This window comes from Saccopteryx leptura, chromosome 3 (genome assembly GCF_036850995.1).
Source record: "Saccopteryx leptura isolate mSacLep1 chromosome 3, mSacLep1_pri_phased_curated, whole genome shotgun sequence".
Lineage (NCBI taxonomy): Eukaryota > Metazoa > Chordata > Mammalia > Chiroptera > Emballonuridae > Saccopteryx > Saccopteryx leptura.
This window is the reverse complement of record NC_089505.1, coordinates 104309014-104323806: the sequence shown is the minus strand read 5'-3', so window position 1 is coordinate 104323806 and position 14793 is coordinate 104309014. Positions and strand designations below refer to the sequence as shown.

The following is a 14793-nucleotide window of genomic DNA, read 5'->3' as shown; positions in this document are numbered from 1 at the left end:
GGGCACTAGAAGTCAGTCAGTGAGGCAGTCTGCAGACCAATTTAAGGGAACACCAAAAATCTCAGTAGTCAAGATAAATAATGTTTTAATGCAATATTTTAAATTTTTAATACAAAAGAAACCTTAAACAAAATACCAAAAATGTAAAACTGATCTTTATAGCAGCCCTATGAACCAAGTACAGTTATTACTGTAATTTTACTGATGGGGAAAGTTAGGCAACGAGACCTTAAATAGCATGCAAGGGGGCTCTGGGCGGGTAGTTCTGTTGGTTAGAGCATGGACTGTCATGCTAAGGTTACGGGTTTGATCCCAACTCAGCAACTCAGGGTACATAACAGGAATCAATCAATGACGGCTGAATAAATGGAATAAAAAAAAAAATCAATGTTTCTCTGTCCTTCTCAATCTCTGTCTAAAAAAAAAAAATTAAAAATACATGCAAGGGAGTGGAGAGGTGAAGATACAGATCTAAGCCACTGACTTCAGAGTGTACCTCTCTTATTACTTCACAAAATTGCCACTTCTAGCTCTAGTTCCCCCACTATAACCTATACTACTTCCCATTCGCTTACTTTTTTTTGTATTTTTTTGAAGTTGGAAACGGGGAGGCAATCAGACAGACTCCCGCATGTGCCCGACTGGGATCCACCCAGCATGCCCACCAGGGGGTGATGCTCTGCCCATCTTGGGGCGTAGCTCTGTTGCGACCAGAGCCATTCCAGCACCTGAGGCAGAGGCCACAGAGCCATCCTCAGCGCCCTGGCCAACTTTGCTCCAGTGGAGCCTTGGCTTCGGGAGGGGAAGAGAGAGACAGAGAGGAAAGAGAGGGGGAGGGATGGAGAAGCAGATGGGCACCTCTCCTGTGTGCCCTGGCCTAGAATCGAACCCAGGACTCCCGCACGCCAGGCCGACGCTTCACCACTGAGCAAACCAGCCAGGGCCCCATTCACTTACTTTTTAAAATTGAATATTTCTTGAAAGTCTATTATGTTTTAGACATTTTATTAGCTGTTGACTTTGCTCTCGAAAGAGTTTATAGGCAAATTGTGGCAATCAGAGAATTAAAGGAAACAGTACCATGTGATTTGATTCAATGGGACATAAACAGCTCACCTGCTTCAGAAGCAGTCAGGACACTTGATCCGTCTTAGAGGCATAAGAGAAGGATTACCAGAAAAGGTAATTAATGCCCAAAGGAACAATAGATGTCAGCCAGATAAAGAAAGGAGAAAAAGGAATTCCAGATAATGGGAACATGTACAAAAGGTCATTAAGTAGAATTAAGATACAGAATTTGAAGTTGGGAAGGGTAAGAAATTTCTGGAGAAGAGGTCGGGCCCAGATACTGAAGGACTTTGCATGGCCAACCAAAAGCACAGATATGAGCTTTAAAAAGATCACTCTTTCCTGACCAGGTGGTGGCACTGTGGCTAGAGCTATGGTCTGGGACACTGAGGACCCAGGTTTGAAACCCTGAGGTCACCAGCTTGAGTGTGGGGTCATAGACATGAGCCCCACGGTTGCTGGCTTGAGCCTAAGGTCGCTGTCTTGAGCAAGGGGTCACTGGTTCAGCTGGAGCCCCCCTAGTCAAGGCACATATGAGAAGCAATCAATGAACAGCTATGGTGCCACAACTATGAGTTGATGCTTCTCATCTCTCTCCCTTTCTGTCTGTCTGTCTCTCTCTCACACACACACAAAAATCACTCTGGTTACATTGTGGAGAAAATCTTCAGGAAGGACAGCTTGGAGAACGAGCAGTTAGGAGCTTTGGCACAGCTGTGAGATAACTGCAGAAGGAAAGACAGATTTTAAAATATAAAAGAGAGTGAGTAACCAGAGATAAAGATAGGGAGGAGTCACAAATGCCTAGATTTTTATCTTGGGTGGCCATGGTAGTGCCTTTTTCTGTGCTAGAAAACATTGCAGTGTAGGTGAGGCAAGAAAGATGAGTTCACATGTAGATAACATTAAGCATGAGGTGTTTATGGGACACCGAAGTGGCAGTGGCAAGCTGGAGTTCAGAGGAGCGAGAGCTGGGCTAGAGATAGAGATTTCATAGTCAGGGCTTCATAGATGGTAGCTGAAGGTGTGAGAATGAGATCATCCTGGAAGAGTATAAGTAGGAAGAGAAGATAGCTAAGACCTGGATCTTGCATGCGACTCTGCATATACCAGGGCTTAGGGTGTGCCTCCTAATCAGCCTGGTGGTTCACAGTATTAGACAGAGTGATGAACTCCTAATGGTGCAATTAATGATTGGAAGAGGCTGTAAAATTGCTGGGCTCTCTTTTTCTATACAGACACTAACTTCAGAATGGAAACTTCAGCCTGACCAGGTGGTGGCACAGTGGATAGAGCATTGGCCTGGGATGCTGAGGTCCCACATCGAAGAATTGATGCTTCTCATCTCCCTCCCTCCTGCCTGCCTGCCTGTCTGTCTGTCTGTTTCTCTTTCAATCTTTCTCTCTCTCTCTCAAAAAAAAAAAAAAAAAAAAAAAGAACGGGAACTTCAGTGAATTATGAGTCCTTTGAGGCACCATAGTATTTTACTCAAATCTAGCATTGTGAAATAGGTTAAATTAAAAAAATGATAGACAGGAAATGGATGAACAATATGGTAAAATTTGGACAAGGCCTAGAAGTTATAGTGATAAATTTCTCTGATAAGGATGTGAGGTCTGGAGCTTAGAATGGGACTCACTCTGTCCTTTGCCACTACCCAGCTGTGCAACCTTGAGCAATTCACTTTTCTTCTCTGAGTCTCAGCTTCCTTTTTTTGTAAAATAGAGATTAAAAAAACTTTCTAAGGCAGAGGTTGCAAAAATAAAATGACGTTTATGAAACACAGCATAGTTCCTGGCCTGTAAGCAATCAATACATGGTAGCTATTATTATTAATATATTTTATAACTTTTAATTCAGCAAATACATTCTATCTTATTGAAAATATTTTGTACCTCCCTGGATAGATTGTAAACATCTTAGAATGGAGGAATCATGTATGTTCTTTATGTGTATGTCTTAGCTCAGGCTAATATAACAAAATACCACAAACTGGTGGATTATAAATGACAGAAATTTATTTTTTTACAGTTCTGGAGGCTGGTAGTCTGAGATTCCTTCCTTCTGGTCTCTGCTCAAATCTTTATTAGAAAGGCCTTCCCTTATCACCTACAGTGTGTCTGTAAAGTCATGGTGCACTTTTTTTTTTTTTGTATTTTTCTGAAGCTGGAAACGGGGAGAGACAGTCAGACAGACTCCCGCATGCGCCCGACCCGGATCCACCCAGCACGCCCACCAGGGGCGACGCTCTGCCCACCAGGGGGCGATGCTCTGCCCCTCCGGGGCGTCGCTCTGCCACGACCAGAGCCACTCTAGCACCTGGGGCAGAGGCCAAGGAGCCATCCCCAGCGCCCGGGCCATCTTTGCTCCAATGTAGCCTTGGCTGCGGGAGGGGAAGAGAGAGACAGAGAGGAAGGAGGGGGCGGGGTGGAGAAGCAAATGGGCGCTTCTCCTATGTGCCCCGGCCGGGAGTCGAACCTGGGTCCCCCGCACGCCAGGCCGACGCTCTACCGCTGAGCCAACTGGCCAGGGCCTCATGGTGCACTTTGACCAGTCACAGGAAAGCGACAAAAGACGACAGAAATGTGAAATCTGCACCAAATAAAAGAAAAACTCTCCCAGTTTCATACCTATTCAGTGCAGTTTGATGTGGGCTCACGCACAGATTTTTTAGGGCTCCTTAGGTAGCTATCCCGTATAGTCTCTACAGACCCATCACTGACTGATGGCCTACCAGAACGGGGTTTCTCCACCAAACTGCCGGTTTCCTTCAACTGCTTATCCCACCAAGTAATGTTATTCCTATGTGGTGGCGCTTCGTTATAAACGCGCTGATATTCACGTTGCACCTTGGTCACGGATTCGAATTTAGCGAGCCACAGAACACACTGAACTTTCCTCTGTACCGTCCACATCTCGACTGGCATGGCCGTGGGCTGCTCCGCTGTATACACGGTGTTACGTCATCATCTGCACATGCGCACATGCTGCCACATCATCCTACAGAAAGTGGGAGGGTTTTCCTTTTATTTGGTGCAGATTTCACATTTCTATCGTCTTTTGTTGCTTTCCTGTGACCGATCAAAAATGCACCATGACTTTACGGACACACTGTATTTCAAAATGCAATCTGCTGTCTGACTTGGCCCCACCCCTCAAACTCTGCTGTATTTTTCTTTATAAATTAGGTGACACAATGCCTACTTACCAGGGGCTTGGTTTTATTCACTGCAATGTCTCCAGCTACTGGAATGATGCCTGACACAGTGTAGGCACTTGATAAATACTGTTTTTGTTGAGAGAATAACAGAAGTTAGCAAAGGGGTTATTAAATAATTTTCTTGGCCTCCTATATTTAGTTAGCACTGAATTCAGGGTTGGAACCTAAGTCCTTCACTTCCAGGCAGGGGATATTGCACCTGTCCTCTAGGTAAGTGCTGTACAGCATAGCAGCCATGAGCCCTACGTGGTGATTAAGCACTTGAAATGTGACTAGTTTCAATTGAGATTTTGTACACTTACTATGCAAAGAGGAATGTGAAATAGCCCAATAATTTTTTATATTGATTACATGTTGAAATGATATTTTGGATATTTGGGGTTTGATAAAATATATTATTAAATTTAATTTCACCTGTTTCTTGTTACCTTTTTTTTTTAATGTGGCTCCTAGAATACTTAAAATTACATATGTGGTTAACAATATATTTCTATTGGACGGCACTGGTCTAGATTTAAAAGTGTGGGATGAGAGCCAGATAGAACGAGGTTTGAATCCTGTCCACTGATTACATGGCTTTAGGCAAGTTATTTCACTTCTTAGGCCTTTGGCAATGTGTGGCACATACTGTATGTTGGAGGTGTGCCATGAATCAGAGTCATAATTAGGAGAATGGTTTAGGAACTGAGGAGTGTTTAATTTGGAAAAGACTTGAAAATGGGGGAACATACATTTATCTTCAAGTATATAAGATTATAACAATGCCAACAAGGAGAGAGGGGAGAGAAAGAAAAGAAGAGTATCTTATATTTAGTGAGCAACAGGTGCCAGATTCTTTATACATATTTATCTTATTTAAATCTCATGACAATATGTGCTTCAACTCACTTAACAGAAGAGGAAACAGAAGTTAAGTTACTTGCTAATAAGTGGCAGAGTCAGGATTAAAACCCAAATCTGCCTGCCTTCAGAGACTTTGTTTACTGTCCTAAGCCACTCTCCCTCCTAAGCAAATTGGACTTATTTTGTGTAGTTCCAGAAGACAGGACTAGAAATGCTGGTTGGAAATGGGAGACAGATTTCAGCTTCATATGAGGAACAACTGATCACAGTGATGGTATCCAGTGATGGAAAGGATGAGAAGTAAACTTAGTTCCAGTGGAAATATTAAAGGAGAGATGATGGTAGAAAGAATTCTTGCCTGGAATGGAAAACTGCACTATTACATTGCCTCAGTTCTTAGACAACATCCAGTCTAAGTTCCAGCATTTACTTAATAACAGAGTTCCAGGCAATTGAGAAACATCTCCATGTACATTAGACAGAGTGACACATTATAAGTGACGTATTATAAGACAAAGCCTAATAAACATGGACACAAAGTACATGTTAGAGTTGAAAAAATATGGTAGTTGAATCTTTCATAATTCATAGAGATACCTAGCCTTAGTAATTCTTAACCTTTGGATTTTTTTCCTGTTATGAAAATGACAGCATCATTATAAATAGTAACCACCAAGAGCAAACACCCGATGACAATACATGATACAATTCTTGCTCTTAAGGAGTTTGGTTTCTGAGAGACAGGTAAGATAGCCCAGGTTATTTTGTGCCTAATAGTCTTCATCGACTGCTGAGTTAAGAGTTCCCCTCCCTAACCCCATATGACAGGCAGCATCAACCATTTCATCCTCTTATTAATCTTAAAGTAGGGACCTAAGAAAGTCTGTTGCAGAAGGTTAGTCGACCTATTTACTCGTTCCTGTCCACTTAGCCCAGCCAACCCAACCTCAGCCTCTGGTTGACCAGGTGTTGAGGTGCCTCAAGGGGGATAGGCTATAATAGTTAATATATTACACATATCCATAAAAGATTAACGATTAGCTCTGTTTTAGGTGAACTGTAACTGTCTGTTTGGGTTTATCCCCTCCCAGGTCTGTCTGGGGAAGTCAATGTTGTTTTCTGTCTGAAGATGATTAACCCACTGATTCTTAAATTTCCTAGATGGAGACCCTTTGACAACTCCCCTTTAGTGTGTGCTTACTGCCTACCGTGACAGCTCTGAGATAAGCACTTTCTGTGAATCTGGATCCCTCATTGTAAGGCTGGTGGCGATGGCCATGCAGGTTCACATTGAATTCAAGCAGACGGTAAAGGAACTGTGGAGCTGGAGGATGGTGGGCCATTCCGTTTATTACAGTCTTGCAACAGAGGACCGGGGGTTGGGGAACCCTTCTCTGACAAACAATAGCAAAAAACGGCCCCTCCCAATGGTGGCAGGCAATCTGCAATCTACAATTTGCCACTCTGAGGGCAAGCACCTGCAGTCTTACATAGACTATACACACATGGTGCTGCCCCGTGCTCATGCACCAATCAGGCAAAGTAAAAATGAGCAAGCCGGCCCTGGCCGGTTTGCTCAGTGGTAGAGCGTCGGCCTGGTGTGCAGGAGTCTCAGGTTTGATTCCCGCCAGGGCACACAGGAGAAGCGCCCATCTGCTTCTCCACCCCTTCCCCTCTCCTTCCTCTCTGTCTCTCTCTTCCCCTCCCGCAGCCAAGGCTTCATTGGAGCAAAGTTGGCTTGGGCGCTAAGGATGGCTCTGTGGCCTCTGCCTCAGGCAATAGAATGGCTCTGGTTGCAACAGAGCGAAGCCCCAGATGGGCAGAGCATCGCCCCCTGGTGGGCACGCCGGGTGGATCCCGGTCGGGTGCATGCAGGAATCTGTCTGACTGCCTCCCCGTTTCCAACTTCAGAAAAATACAAAAACAACAACAACAACAACAACAAAAAACGAGCAAGCCTAACACACTTGTTTGCCCAACACTCATTTACTCCTCATACCAGCCTTTTGAAGCATGGGGTGCTCTTCCAGTTTCATAGCTGCATGAATTATGTCTGTCATGCAGTATCTTTGGAAGTAAAAGTGTTTGTTTCTGGTCTCCATGTCAACTAAAAAGCCAGTTACAAAGTCATATGTGCAATATGATTTTAACTGTATGGAATCTCCAAAACATATGAGCACTGAGGAAAAAACAACACACTCTAATGCTAACAATAATTGTCTTTTGTTTGGTTAATGAGGCCAAAGATTATTTTTCGTCCACTTGTCTCTGTTTTCCAATTTTTTGATGAACATGTGTTACTTAAAAAAAAAACCTTAAAACAAACCAAATGTCCATTTACAGGTAAATGGATAAACAAATTTAATATATTTATGCAATGAAATATTACTCAGTAATAAAAAAAGAAAAAACTACTGATAGATACAACAAGTGGATGAATCTTACATTCTAAGTGAAAGAAGTCAGGCATCAAAAAAGTCTATAACTTGTGACTCCATTTATATGAAGTTCCAGAGCAGACAAAACGAATTCATTGTGAAAACAGATCTCTGCTTGCCTGGAGTAGGGAGTGGGCAGGATTAATTGCAAAGGGACACAAGGAGCTTTTTAGGAAAATGGAAATATTCTATATTTTGATTGTGGTGGTGGTTACTCAGATATGTATATTAGTCAAAACTCTTCAAGCTGTACATTTAAATTGGTGCATTTTAATTTTATGTAAGTAAAATTTAATGAAAAATGCATAGTTATTTTCTGGTTACAAGATCATTACATGCTTATTGTAAGAAATTCTAATATTTTATTTTTTAAGATTTTTTTTATTGATTTTACAGAAAGAGGAGAGAGAAGGATGGGGATCAAGAAGTATTAACTCATAGTTGCTTCACTTTAGTTGTTTATTGATTGATTCCTCGCCATATGTGCCTTGACCATGTAAGCCCAGTGTTTTGAACCAGCAACCTGAGCATTCTGTGCCACCACAGGCCAGGCAAGAAATTCTACTATTTTAGAAAAAATTCTAGTATTTAGGAAAAAATTATTTTTCTCCATTTTGAAAAATTGGAATGTCACTCTAAACACAGAGTTTGGTACACAGTGAGTACTGGTAAATTAAAAAACAGAGTTACAGGCCTGACCAGGCAGTGATTCAGTGGATAGTGGATAGAGACTGGGTTGCAGAGGACCCTGGTTCGAAGCCCCGAGGTTGCCCGCTTGACCACAGGGTCATTGGCTTGAGCGTGAGATCATAGACATGATCCCATGGTCGCTGACTTGAAACCCAAGATCGCTGGCCTTGAGCAAGAGGGTCACTTGCTCTGATGTAGCCCCCAGGTCAAGGCACACATGAGAAAGCAATCAATGAATAACTAAGGTACTACAATGAAGAATTGATGCTTCTCATCTGTCTGCCTTTCTGTCTGTCCCTATCTGTCGCTATCTCTGTCTTTCTGTCTCTGTCACACACACACACACACACACACACACACACACACACACACACACACACAGAATTTCATTAGGAAGCAGAAAAGAGTGAATAGAGTGGAACAGCCAGCGAAATCTGTTAATCTAGAAGAAACCCTGCTGGAGGATGAGGCTGTCAGGGATGACAGGACAGGTGTGTGACCTCTATGAGACCACAACAGGCAAGAAAGAAGTGAGAATAAAAGTCAGAATAGGGGAACTGATAAGGAAGTGTATTTGATTGGCTTTTACACTTGTTCTGAGAATTCTTTCTTCCCATTTCATTGGGGAAAGAGTGAGAATGTGGCCATAATGGCAAAATCATAATGGCAGAGAAAAGCTGAGAATAAATGAGGGATGAAACGGGCATAGAGTCCTTGGTAGTGACCAAGTCACCCACAGAGCTAATTCCCAACATCATTATCTTTCCTGTGTGGCCTATGTATCACTGACTGATCGCACCTATTTGTCCTTGTGAATTATATCAGTAGGCAATTATACACCAAGAACCCACAGAAAGCCGCTCATCTTGGCACAATTTGCAGACACAATAATGGTTGAAGACTCAGAACTGAGCTCCTGCTGGATTGGGGAAAAGAGAACTAATAATAACTTTTAATAGTTCACATGTCTACAGCAATTACAGTTCACCAAGTACTTTCCATTCATTTCAGCCCATTCTCCCACCATCAGGAGTAAGATATAAGAGAAGCAATGAGGCAAAGGATAAGGACACACCTCACTTTGGCTGAGATGCCAACTCCACCTCTTATAAGCCAAATGACCTCAAGCAGTGACATCCTCTCCTATGGCCATTATGAAGATAAAAGGAAATGTGTATGACACATCTAGCACAGTGGTATGTTCTGCAACTGGGTTGCTGGTATTATACTCATCCCAGTTTTATGGATGTGGCATGGCTCAATGCAAGTCATGAAAAAATTGTAAGCAAGAGCTGAGACTTTCTGAGAAATCTCCATGTTAGAGGAATTCTTCATCAGTGTTGTCTGCTCTTCACTCAGAAGAAGCAAGAATGGGCTGGGTAGGGAATAGAGACCATGCCTAAGGAGTGACTTAGGGAAAGACCTTCTGACATGAAATCATAGAATCAAAAACTTAAAGTGAGCTTTCAGCCTCCTAGTTTAGTTTCCTCTCCTCCACCCACAGAATACAGTATATGGGGAAAACAAGGTCCAAGGAGCAGAAGGGACTTAGCTAAATGACTCAGCATAGACTGGCAGGCCCTGAACAGAATTTTTCTTGCTATTTCCTTTTGTACCCAAGCTCTTAAATCATACAGATTTGGGGTTGATTATTGACCCTGCACTAACTAGCTGTGTGATAGAACATCTCTGATGTTCAGTATTTGCATTTGTAAAGTGAAATAATAGCATCTATCTCACTGGTTTGCTGTAAATATGAGATTATATAGTTGATGTAGAGTGCACAATGTCTTAAATATGTATACATTTCACACTTTACAGATGAGGAACTGACTGAGGCTTTTTGAAACTTCCCTTGGTTCAGGATAGGACCAAAGGTCAAAAAGAGAGCCTAGAATAAATTCAAGAAACTTCTACGTGAGAATTGGGTGGTCATAGGGTGAGCCAAGCTCTCCTTGCACCTGGCACGGAGAGTCTCCTCTCTATCCAGGAGCTCAAGAAGACACTACCCACGGTGACCTTCCCTGCCTCTGCCACCTCAGTGCACAAACAGGTTGTGAAACAACAAGGGCAGTGACTCAGCTGAGGGGCCTGTTCTGCTGGTCAGTGCAGGCAGGCTGAGGCTGTTTGGTTCAGTCTTGAAAGGACACCATGTCTAACAAACACATTGCCTGTCAAAACCCTGACAAGGGTACCAAGCACAAACTGTGAACTCTGGCCCTTAAGGCGTCACAGATGACTGAACTGGATGCCCAAGTTGTATACCTCTCTTGGTTGTTATTCTGGTCTAACAACCAGGGAGCTCCTATTTCTCAAGAGGCTGTTTGATATGGTGACTGGGGCCTGATCTTTCAGTGTCCACATTATGCAGACCTGAGTTCAGATCCTGCTGCTTATTGCACTTGTGACCTTGGGCAGGTGGCTTACCCTTGCTAAATTTTAATTTCCTTATTCTATAAAATGTCCACCTTGCAAAATTGTCTTATAAAGGTAAAAGCTGTAAATTTCTTGGGCTATAGAAGACTCTTCAGCCTGACCAGGCAGTGGTGCAGTGGATAGAGCGTCAGACTGGGATGTGGAGGACCCAGGTTCGAGACCCCGAGGTCACCAGCTTGAGCACTGGCTCATCTGGCTTGAGAAAAAAGCTCACCAGCTTGAACCCAAGGTCACTGGCTCGAGCAAGGGTTACTCGGTCGGCTGAAGGCCCATGGTCAAGGCACATATGAGAAAGCAATCAATGAACAACTAAGGTGTTGCAATGAAAAACTGATGATTGATGCTTCTCATCTCTCTCTGTTCCTGTCTGTCTGTCCTTATCTATCCCTCTCTATCTCTGTCCCTATATATAAAAAAAAAGCCTCTTCATAAATTGTTATTAAGATACTGTGCAAAACTCTGGCCCTTAGTTCATTCCAAACTGAAATTGCACCTCCTGAGCCAAGGGTTTATGTCACAGTGGCACTGTCCTACTTAGCTAGACATGGTGATAAAGCAACCAGTACAGTTGTCATATATGCATGCCCCAAGTCAGTTGTATTATTGCTATTCTATTGATTATAGGATTCATTTCCTAATAATAGAAGAGAAAGAGACATTTGTTTTTTCTTGAGAAAGAGGAAGGAAAGGAGAGAGATGAGAAGCATCAACTCATAGTTGTGGCACCTTAGTTGTTCATTGATTGCTTCTCATATGTGCCTTGACCGGGGAGCTCCAGCCAAGCCAGTGATCCCTTGCTCAAGCCAATGACTTTGGGCTCAAGCCAGCAACCTTGGGCTTCAAGCCAGTGACCTTTGGGCTCAAGCCAGTGACCCAGGATCATGCTGATGATTCCATGTTCAAGCTGGCGACTTTGGGGTTTCAAACCTGAGTCCTCAACATCTCAAGTTGATGTTTTATCCATTGCACCTCCAGTGGTGAGGCAATAAAGAGACTTTTTTTTTGTATTTTTCTGAAGTTGAAAACGGGAGGCAGTCAGACTCCCACATGTGCCCGACCGGGATCCACCCGGCATGCCCACTAGGGGGCGATGCTCTGCCCATCTGGGGCGTTGCTCTGTTGCAACCAGAGGCATTCTAGCGCCTGAGGCAGAGGCCATAGAGCCATCCTCAGCGCCAGGGCCAAATTTGCTCCAATGGAGCCTCGGCTGGGGGAGGGGAAGAGAGAGACAGAGAGGAAGGAGAGGGGGAGAGTGGAGAAGCAGATGGGCGCTTCTCCTGTGTGCCCTGGCCTGGAATCGAACCTGGGACTCCTGCACGCCAGGCCGACGCTCTACCACTGAGCCAACCGGCCAGGGCCGAGACATTTTTAATTACAGAGTATACTACACTGATAATCGGCCCCCAAAGATATCCAGATCCTCATCTCTGGAACCTATGAATTTTACCTTATATGGCAAAAGAGACTTTGTAGATTTAATTAAGTTAAGGACATTTATATGGCATGAATATTCAGGTGTTCCCTAAATGTAATCATAAGTGTCCTTATGAGAGGAGGATAGAGGAATATTAACTGCAAAAGAGGACTAGGCATTGTGATGACAGCAGCAGAGATTAGAGTGATGTGTCTGCAATCCAAGGAATCTGAGCAACCCCTGAAGTTGGAAAGGGTAAGAAATGTGTTTTTCCCTGGAGTCTCTAGAAAGAACCGGTTCTGCCACCTTGGTTTTAGCCCTATAAGACTCATGTGTGACCTCTGGCCTCCAAGAACTATACATTTCTATCGCTTTAAGCTACCAAATTTTTGGTAATTAATTACAACAGCAATAGAAAACTAAATAGGGCTCTATTTGTCTTATTAATTATAAAAATTAATACTTTTGGTACATATTCACACAATGAAATGTTACTCAACAATGAAAAGGAATAAAGTATTGACACATACTATAAGTGGATGAATGAAAACATTAAGCTAAGGAAAAAAGCCAGTCACAAAGGATTACTTACATATTGTATGGTTCCATTTATATGAAATAATCAGAATGGGCAAATCTAAAGGGATAGAAAATATGTATATCAGTAGTTGCTCAGGGCTGGGAGAATGTAAAGATTTAGGGGTGATGGCTAAGACATGCAGGTTCCTTTGGGGGTAATGAAAATGTTCTCAAGTCTACTGTGATGATTGCACATTTCTGTGAATATGCTAAAAACCATTGAATTGCATGGTATGGAAATTGTATCTAAATAAAGTTGTTAAAAATAATACTAATATCAAACATTTACTGGATACTAGCCAGACAATGTGCTATTGTTTAAGTGCCTTCTCATTTAATTCTGGAACAATAATAATAAAGAATTAACCTTAGTACTTGCTACATAAAAGGTACCATTTTAAAGCATTTTACATATATTAACTCCATTAGTTCCCCATATGAACCCAATAACGTAGGTGCTATTATTGCATTTTAAGATCAGAAAACTGGGTTAAATAACTTGCCCGAGGTCACACAGCTTGTAAGTGGTAGAACCAGGATTTCATCTCAAATCATTGGACTTCTGTGCCATTTTGTTTGCCTGTGGCACACTTGCATCATGGGACTGGCCCCTCTGGCTGCTGCTGATTATATCTTCAGAATTTTCCACTTCCTAGTGCCTCAGCTGCACTATTTGTATCTTCATAACAGATTCCCTTTTTTAGCCTTAAGCCTGGCATGTTTCTGTTACTTACACTCAAAAGGGCCCTGATTCATAAAAGATCAAATGTTACCCACACCAGAGCAGAGCAGAGCAGAGGCTTCCTAAGGATTTGGTGAGCACTGAGCATATTCTACTGACCCTGGCACCTGGAGGCCCCCAGAGACCACATACTGGAGAAGAGACTAAGAGCTTAAGCTCTCCCAGGGTCAGCAGTTCAACAGATCTTGCTATGTGTATTCCACTGTGTAAAGGCCCTGTGAATATTTTAATTAAAAATTAAAATTGTGAGGGTTTTTGTCTTACTAGTGGTGTTGCAGTGGATAGAGCATTGGCCTGGGACGCTGAGGTCCCAGGGTAAAAACCCTGAGGTCGTTAGCTTGAGCATGGGCTCACCAGCTTGAGAATAAAAACATAGGTTTGAGTGTGGGATCATTGACATGACACCATGATCACTGGCTTGAGCCCAAAGGTCGCTGGCTTGAAGCCCAAGGTTGCTGGCTTGAGCAAGGGGCCACTGGGTCCTCTGGTGCTCCCTAGTGAAGGCACGTATGAGAAGCAATCAATGAACATTCAAGTGATGCAACTATGAGTTGATGCTTCTGTCTCTCTTCCTTTCTGTCCCCCTCTGTCTCTGTCTCTCCCCCTTCCTCTCTCTTTCTCTCTAAAATCAATCAATAAAAAATTTTAAATATATAATTAAATTATTTTTAGTATATTTGGAGATTTATGTAACCATCAACACAATCAATTTTAGAACATTCTATCACTCCAGGAAAAAACTTAGTATCCATTAGCTATAATATTTCTCCTCAAAATACTCCCCATCCCCAACCGTAGGCAACAACTAATCCACTTTCTGTCCCTATGGATTTGCCTATTCTGGATGTTTCATTTAAATAGAATCTTAAAGTATGTGATCTTTTGTGACTGACTTATTTCATTTAGTGTAATGTTTTCAAGGTTCATTCATGTTGTAAAATGTATCAGTACTTCATGCCTTTAGATGGTTAAATAATTTTCTATAATATAGATTTTCTTTGTCCATGCATCAGTGGATGGACATTTGGGTTGTTTCTATTTTTAGACTATTATACTGCTGCTGTGAACATTTGTATGTAAGTTTTTATGTAGACAGATGTTTTCAATTCTCTTGGGGTACATACCTAAGAGTAAAATTGCTGGGTCATATGGTAACTGTGTTTTACTTTTTGAGTAAGTCTTCTTTTTATTTTATTTTATTTATTTATTTATTTATTTATTTATTTATTTATTTATTTATTTATTTATTTACAGAGACAGAGAGAGAGTCAGAGAGAGGAATAGATAGGGACAGACAGACAGGAAAGGAGAGAGATGGAGAAGCATCAATCATTAGTTTTTCATTGCAACACCTTAGTTGTTC

At 42.3% G+C, this 14793-nt stretch overlaps 1 long non-coding RNA gene across 1 annotated transcript in view; it reads right to left on the bottom strand.

The window, feature by feature from the left end:
• LOC136399856 (uncharacterized) overlaps positions 1–14793 on the bottom strand; it is a 194104-nt gene that overhangs the window by 168928 nt on the left and 10383 nt on the right. The window lies entirely within an intron of this gene.